The following is an 8,790-nucleotide window of genomic DNA, read 5'->3' as shown; positions in this document are numbered from 1 at the left end:
TTATATATATATAAGAGGCAGCGTGGTGAAAACGCTAGTCCAAATAGTCCAAGTGAAAAAACTGGCATTTTCCCGCAGGTTTGGACATTTTTATACAATTTTGGGTTTTTTGGCTCAACACCTTTCACGCCCATTAAAGAACACATTACAAGTGACTGTTTCTGCAGATTGTCCTACACACGTCGCCGTTTGAGCAGATTCAACGTTCTGTCAGTCTTCACCCAGACTACTCATCTTTAGCTGCCGTTTTCTCACTTATGATAACTCTGAAACCAGGCGACCCCACCTCCTTCATTCACAAATATCTCGACTTCCATTCAAGATAAATGGATATCTTTTCATCCAAAGCAAGACAAATGAACAAGCTTTAAGATTATACCAATAACTCTACATGCCCAAAAATTGACGAGAGCCTGATTCCGCCGTGTCGTGACATATATATATATATATATATATATATATATATATATATATATATATATATATATATATATATATATATATATATATATATATTATGTATATATATATATATTATATGTAAGTGCATGATATAATTATTTGCTTAATATATCTATCTACCTCTCTCTCTCTCTCTCTCTCTCTCTCTCTATATATATATATATATATATATATATATATATATATATATATATATGTGAGTGGATTTGTGTGTGTGTGTGTGTGTGTGTGTGTGTGTGAGTGTGTGTGTGTATGTGTGTTTATTATGTGTGTGGGTGTATGCCTGTATAGTGTATGCGTGTGTGCGTGTGTGTGCGTGTGTAATATTAGTTTCATGATTGTTATCATTATTAAAAAGATTATGTTGAAGTGAATGGATCTGTGGATCTGTATAATAAAAGACGATTCGTTTCGCTATGGAGACCTCGCCATTATGTAGAACATAGATCAAGGATAGGCACAGGAGTGGCACTGGATTTGACCGATATACTGTATGTTAAATCTGGAATGGGTTAATCGTGTGTGGCTTTCAACGGTCTGGAAACTGCTTCTTCTGTCGTCGACCTCTTGCTAATTAGCGTCTTATGAGAGAACAGGAAAAAGACTTGCTTTAATATGGAATAGAGAGTGGCAAAGAGAAAGAGAGAGAGAGAGAGATAGATAGATAGCAATAGATAGATAGATATATAGATAGATAGATAGATAGATAGATAGATAGATAGATAGATAGATAGATAGATAGATGGGAGGGGGCAGACGGGCAGACAGACAAACGGCAGCGAGAGAAACAGACAGAAAAATACTTATAAAAACAGAGAAAGAGAGAGAGAGAGTGTGTGTGTGTGAGTGTGTGTGTGTGTGTGAGAGAGAGAGAGGGAGAGAGAGAGAGAGAGAGAGAGAGAGAGAGAGAGAGAGAGAGAGAGAGAGAGAGAGAGAGAGCAATCCGAAAAATATTGCTTTAATTACTACAACAAAAATTTGTATCACAAGCATTCTTTAGACTATATTTTCACTCTTCTTGAAAGGGCAGTCTAAGGGTAATACAGTGGTAAACTTCATACATGTATATAATATATACATACTTTTTTTGGTTAGTGTTTTACGGCGCTTGCAACTGCATAAGGTCATATGAGCGCGTGGGACACAGTTAACTTTTTTAGTTGGTAGGAAATTTTAGATTTTGCCCGGATGGCGGCCGGAGCCTACTCCTTTCGATTTTATATCACCAAGGGATCCTTAACGTGCGCAACTTGCACACGGGCCTCTGAGATTTTTGGCCCTTGTCCGAGAAGGCTAGGTGTAGATCTTTCATACCAGAAGTTCAGACAGAAGTGTGGCTGAAAGACAGCAGAAAGGAGTAGCCAAGGAGTAGCAGTAGAAAGGCTGCAGAAAGAGTCCGGAGCCCAGAGGTGCAAAGGAGGCGAGGGGGTGGATTGCAGAAAGAGGAGACGAAAGCAGACGACAGAGTATTGCTAAAGAGCAGGAATGGAAGTAAAAGGAAACAATTTTAGAGAAGGAAATGTTTCGGTCGCTACCCGTATTCGAACCCTGGACCTTTGAGTGAGAGGCCAACACCTTAACCTCTAGGTCCCGAGAGCCCCCTAATATGATTTATATATATATATATAGATAGATAGATAGATAGATAGATAGATATATATATATATATATATGTGCGTGTGTGTGTGTTTGAGTGCGTGTGTGTGAGTGTACGTGTGTGTGTGTGTGTGTGTGTGTGTATGTGTGTGTGTGTGTGTGTGTGTGTGTTATATAATGAGAGAGAGAGAGAGAGAGAGAGAGAGAGAGAGAGAGAGGGGGGGTGAGGGAGGGAGGGGGAGAGAGAGACGGTCATCATTAAGTACCAGATCGGAAACAGACATCGATATATTGGCAATTATTGTTAGAAACTTATCTCTGCTCAGATGCTCTGAAACGCATATATTATCCTAGCCTTTCCCAACCACTGAACTGATCAAGTTGGCTTGAAGTTCTTTCGTGAAGTTCTTCTTGGTCTACCGCTGTTTCTTTTGCCATCTGTTTTTTCAATGACAGCAAGATGTTCCAATGATAATAATAATAATAATAATAATAATAATAATAATTGACTACTATTGCGAACAAAAAGTCTTTACAAATTATTCCTGAATACGAAAAGTACATTCATAATAATATCATGTCCTGAATCGCTCCTTCGCGCTCAGTTCAGAAGTCACTACGATCTCTAAAGGCCAAATCTGGAGAACAGATGAACGTGAAAGAACGAGGTCTCCGCGAGTTGTTAACCCCAGCCCACTTCTGCTCGAGTGCGGCGTTAATTTGTAGGTCACTCATCCCCATCCTAAGCAGCGCAGCCCGCCGAATTTCTCTCGTCGCTTTTAAGCCATGCAGTGTGCGTACATCAGCGCCCATCTCTCTGGCCAGTCTTAGCACAAGGTTTCATCTTTAGACCGGTACCTTTTCGTCAAAATAGCCGGTCTCACAACGTTTTATTATTAATTGAAACGCCGATATACCGTCCCTATTTGTCAAAATAGTCCTTCTCACTTTTTGTTTTTGTTTGTGTTTTTGTTTTTTAACCAGTACATATTCGTGTATGTGTATGCTATGTAGGAATGTGTTATATTAATTTCATCTAGTGCGCTGCTATCGTTATCAGTTAAACAGCTTAATGATTTTTTAATAGGAAATAAATTTGCAAAACTAAATACAATTGGGCACCTAGCTCCTAAATGAACCCATAAACCGATAACGCCAAAAGCAACCCCATTGTGAAGCGCATTACCCTCAAATCTTCCAGAGTCGGACACTTATGAAACTTAAAATTAGGCCAGCTGTAATGTGCAGTCACCAGCATTAAGGAAAAAAAACATGAATATTATGCTCTTTCAGTACAATATGTTTAAATCAAGCTGTTCTTTAACCAGTGGCGTGTGCCATCATCGATGTATATTATTATTGTTGTTATTATTATTATTATTGTTGTTATTATTATTGTTATTATTATTATAATGATATAAGTTCCGTATACAAATTTACCACCGATCATATAAATAAATATAATACAACACTCAATTAAGTTCGCAGATGACTCCGCTATTATTGGATTCATAAACCCTTATGGTGCAATTCAAAGGTTTTTTTTAAGTGAACCTCTCAAAAACAAAGGAAATTATTTAATTTTACTTTAGAAGAGAAAAACCAACAATCCCACCACTTGTAATTGAACAAGAAACAAATGAAATCACGAATTCATATAAATATTTGCCTTACAATCGACAACAAATTTGTATGGCAAAATCACGTAAACAATATCGCTAAAAGGGCAAATCAGAAGCTGTACCTTCTGGGGGAAACTTAGGCCCTTCAATTTGAATCCATCCATCCTTCACATATTCTACACCACCGCAATAGAAACGTAGATACATGTTGGTATCTCTTGCTATAGTAGTAATTTGGGAAGACAGCATATCATAAAAATAAACAAGTTACTCAGAAAGGCATCAAGAACAATTGGTTGAGACCTAAGTAACTTTGAATTTTTGCACAAAATAAACGTTCTAAAAAAAAGTCGGAAATAATGTTAAGCAACCATGCCACCCACTGACATCGGAATTTCGATTGTCGACCCGCAGTAAGGGCGGTCCCAGAGTGGCTCTGTAGGTCTGACCTGTAGCTCGCCTGGCTCGCACCGTGCAAATGAATGTATACATTATCGTGTGCTAAAGCAGCGTAGCTGAATCGTCTGTTTTTTGTCAGCAGAGCTGCACGAAGCGCCAGACGTGCTATTCAACAGTGTTGTAAAAATGGCGGACATGTGTCGCCTCGCTTCGTGTTTATTTTCGACTGAAACTCTTCACAGATCATCAAAATCAACAAGAAGTAAGTATTATTAGGTGATTTACTATTAAATATTGATGCTAGCATCAACACTTGGCCACAATATCACATAGAAATGCACTTTATCATACTTTGAAACTTCGAATCGAAAGGTTGACCTAGTTTCGACTGTTGTCGTAGGCTTAGGCCTAGATCTAGGCTAGGTGTGGTTCTCTAGATTGAGATGCAGAGGTATGTCCCTAGAAAGGCCAAGATTCTAGATAGCTCTATATGTAATAATTTACATCTGATCTAGATCTAGATCTAGCCTTTATTTGTAACCAATGTAAACTATCGCCGCGCGCAGCTGAAAGTGTGTTTGTGTGTGGGGGGGGGGGGGCGCTCTTGGCACATGACGTAAAGAACAGTTGTTCCGTCTTGGTATAATTGGTCTTGGATTACAGAGTAGCCTACCTAAATAAAGCAAGGCAGACCCGTCAGTTGCACACCTACACACGTCAACACACAGTGCGGCAGTGCTGACACACAGCGAGTGTGCCTCGCGCTCGCTGAGACACAGGCGCCAATCCACAGTGCGGCTGTGCTGACACGCACACGGCGTGCGCCAGGCCAGCTACAGGTCAGACCCACAGAGCCACTCTGGGACCAGCCTTAACGATACATTTCCAAAAAATAAGTAAGAGCAGGCAGATATAGAAATTCACTCGTACCAACTGCAGGGAAGTTACTGAACACACAGTGCTACAAATGAAACAAAGAGAGAGAGAGAGAGAGAGAGAGAGAGAGAGAGAGAGAGAGAGAGAGAGAGAGAGAGAGTGTGTGTGTGTGTGTGTGTGTGTGTGTGTGTGTGTGTGTGTGTGTGTGTGTGTGTGTGTGTGTGTGTGTGAGTGAGTGTGTTTTCCGGAACGGGTTGTTTTAGCACGTGCGAAATGTATTTACTAATGTCCTGTCAAGTTGTGCGTATGTGTGAGTACACCTAACCTTTGTAACATCTACTGCCATTACAAAAGAACAAGACAAATTTCTCCCGGCCAGACAAATAAAGATAGTCATTGTCATTGTCACTGTCATTATTATATCATTATCATCATTATTATTATTATTATTACTATTATTATTATTATTATTATTATTATCACCATCAATATTATTACTATAATTTTTATTATTATTATGTTAAATATTATTATTGTTGTTGTTGTTGTTGTTATTATTATTATTTTTATATCCTCATTATTATTATTGTTGTTGTTATAGTTATTGTTGTTCACAGACATGCGACGAAATTGCAAGTTGCATAATCGGAATTATGACAAAATTGGAACAATTGACCGTGTGCTATTAATATCGTTGTTTCTGAAACACTGTCTAAATTGCTGGCAAATCACATATTCTAATCTAAAGTGTATAAGTTGGTATCTTAGACAGACACAAACGTATGATTCTGCTTTTACCAGAAGGAGCATGGGAAAGCCAGAAGTGAGATCACTAATTGTATACTGTATATGGTCGCTTTTAAGCACAAGGGAGCTATCCCGTAAAATGCTGTTTTGAGAAAATCGAAGGTATTCAGTTTCTTTAAAAGACAAGGAGAGTTTTTTCTATAACCAAACAAATATACACACCAATGAAACCAAATTTCTCCTATAGGTAGGGCAATGGCCACTCTTGGTGTAGGTCAAGATTTCTGTAAACCCTCAAAAGCTGGGTTAGCCCGCGTGTCCTTAAAAGCGACAATGTTATGACGAAATTGATGCAACCTTGACATTTTTTTTTATTAATCTCATGGATAGTTCTGTTTCAGACTCAGTATACAAAGTTTGGGACCACGTCTAGCCAAAGGATTAGAAAGTATCTGTCAAGAAGTAGAAATGCATTTAATTTTTTGTTTGTATTCAACTTCTGTTGTTGTTGTGTCTTTTTTGTTGTTGTTGTTTTTTTGCCGCTTTTGGTCACAAGAAAAAAGGTACTTCTCCTTCAGTTGCCAGAATTGAAATAGGCCACGGCTGTCATGGTTCGCTTCTCACTTCTCTGCTCGAAGCTCTTTAAAACAACCTATATAATACCAGTCTTCTCCCTTTGCTCATCTATTTCAGTTCTCTATAAAAAGTTGGTCTATGTCTGCCTGTTTTGCCATTCTATTTGTTTCCGTTAGAGCAAATTCTTCGAGCTTATGTAGATTCCTGTTTTCTAAACGATGCATTTTACTCTCTCGTTCTGATTGTTTATATTAGACTAGAGACCGCCCAACTCTGGATTCTTTCAGGACTGCCTAATTTGAATAGTTTTACTTATATGCAATCTTCAACAGTCTCCTTATACGGCTCATTTCTATTGACTCTAGTTTATATCCACTGTCTAATGTATCTTGCGTTCACAAGTGTTTAGAAGATTTGTTCATGCATAGCCTGTTACAACCCTTAATTTTGTTGTCATTGAGATTTTTCTGCTTTTCAATTTTCAAGATTAGTTTCATTTTATTGAATGCATCTTAATCTATTGCAATTTTTAGTCATATTTATGTGGCAAAATAATATTTGCCATCAGATGTAATCATATATCTTAGATATTTAAACCTTTACCTATGGAAAAACCAATGATATTAAACACATTTTTAGAAACATCAACTGAAACCTTTTCTTATCAGCTTTTACGTATGTCATAAAACGAAAACAAAAACAGATCCATGGGCTTACCTGGCAGGTGAACAGGGAATAATATCTCAGCACACTTAATTGCTCCAACCTTGGCAAGAAATTAGCTCATACAAAATCCAGAAAACCCTATTCTGCCCTCAGATCCAGCACACAGGCACAGAGATAAGGACAGTTTATAAAACATCTGCATAATTAAAACCCTGGTATCTCGGCAGACATTCTGCTTGCAATACACCCAAATCTTAACATAACTTTGACGTATTATCGGACAACAGCAGGCACAGAGCAGATGGTTATCTTTCTGTCTTATCATAAAGTATGTAATTTTGTCGCCACTTAACATAATCATATTTTTCTTATCTAAAATTCATGTAGTTGTTTGGGATTTTTTAAATCAGAAAAAACAAAGAAGAGAGAGGGTTATAAAAGAAGAATCTCACTGAGAGCGAACACAAACAGCGGTAGTTTGTCTATAAAAACTCGATGATTGCAGCAGGATCTTATATATATATATATATATATTATATAGACTGCTGTGCCAACAGTTTTTCTAATTGAGACATTAATGTCGTTGTTGTTTTATTTTTCTGAATCTGTTTATGTCTTCATTCGTGCAGTTTTTTTTATCCTTAAATCCACATCGAGCAGTTTTTCTCTATTACCGTTTGTTTTTGTCTTTGTTTTTGTTTTGTTCTGGTTTTTGTTTTGTTTTGTTTTCTTTTTGGTTTTTAAAACTGAGATGATCCCAGACGATTGGATAAATGAAGAGTTGTTGAATCAATTCGTGTGTCTTTTCATATTGTGTGTCTTTTCATATTAATTGAATTGCACTGTCATGGTTTGCAACGAGATGATCGTTATTTGCCCGCATTTATAAATATGCAATATAGCACGCAGATAGCGAATAAGCACAAAGAGCAACACACACATAGCAAACAGATTGTCAGGTCCCAATATTTTTCTTTTACATGTATTATATTCTACTTATTTAAATCATGTTCATGGCAAAATTCGTGCAAAACGCCGATTACGTATGTGCATGCAAGGCTTATCTTAAACACTGTATACACATACAAGCACTCGGTCACACTCTCAGCTCACCAGTGAGTCCGATCCTATCGGAGATGGACTCTGAATGGGAGATCCGGTCTTTTGAATAAGCTTACCATGCTTAAAGAAGCGTTAAACCAGTGTCAAACAAATAATACAAAGAATTTATACAAGACAATTCCATAAAAAGGAATGAATGAAACTACAGGTCCGCAGAAGGAAAAAAGGGGGAGGTGAACACTTGACATGCAGCTCTAACAACAGATAAGAGACCAGCGATAAGGTGAATACAACGTTACTTCAAGAGGACAAGAAGAAAAAGGAGACAAAATGTTATGTATATGACAACGTCATAGACAAACGATTGTCTGTAAGGTCAAAGCAAAGCTGTATTATTAACACTTGTGGTACTGTCCTGTTAGACGAAGGCATGGATCACCCACCTCAGAATGTCCTGATCTGCATTCTCGGACTTGAGTTGTTTTAGGAAGAATCTTAGGCTACATTATGAAGTATCTCAGTCCTGTTGGAAACGGACATAAAAACTAATCGCGGGTCTTAAACAATTCGAGAGTGTTAAAATGATGGCAGTTCACGACATGTCGTGGGGAAAAAAAATCTATGCGCATTTTCATGACCTGTTTTTCTCTTTGGACCAATCAGTAAACAGCTTGGTCATGTCAGAGGGCATGAGGGCATAGTCTCTGCCCTCTGCTGGCCATGCTTCTCTCTGTCTCTCTCTCTCTCTCTCTCTCTCTCTCTCTCTCTCTCTCTCTCTCTCTCT

The 8,790-nt window shown here is 37.9% G+C and overlaps 1 protein-coding gene across 1 annotated transcript in view; it reads right to left on the bottom strand.

The window, feature by feature from the left end:
• LOC101848075 overlaps positions 1–7,118 on the bottom strand; it is a gene marked incomplete in the record, with an annotated part of 72,142 nt that extends 65,024 nt beyond the window's left edge. The window contains 1 exon segment of the mRNA XM_005108656.3: positions 6,996–7,118.
• Between the last annotated feature and the right edge of the window lie 1,672 nt (positions 7,119–8,790).

Source organism: Aplysia californica, unplaced genomic scaffold, assembly GCF_000002075.1.
Source record: "Aplysia californica isolate F4 #8 unplaced genomic scaffold, AplCal3.0 scaffold00706, whole genome shotgun sequence".
Lineage (NCBI taxonomy): Eukaryota > Metazoa > Mollusca > Gastropoda > Aplysiida > Aplysiidae > Aplysia > Aplysia californica.
This window is presented reverse-complemented; position numbering and strand designations above follow the sequence as displayed.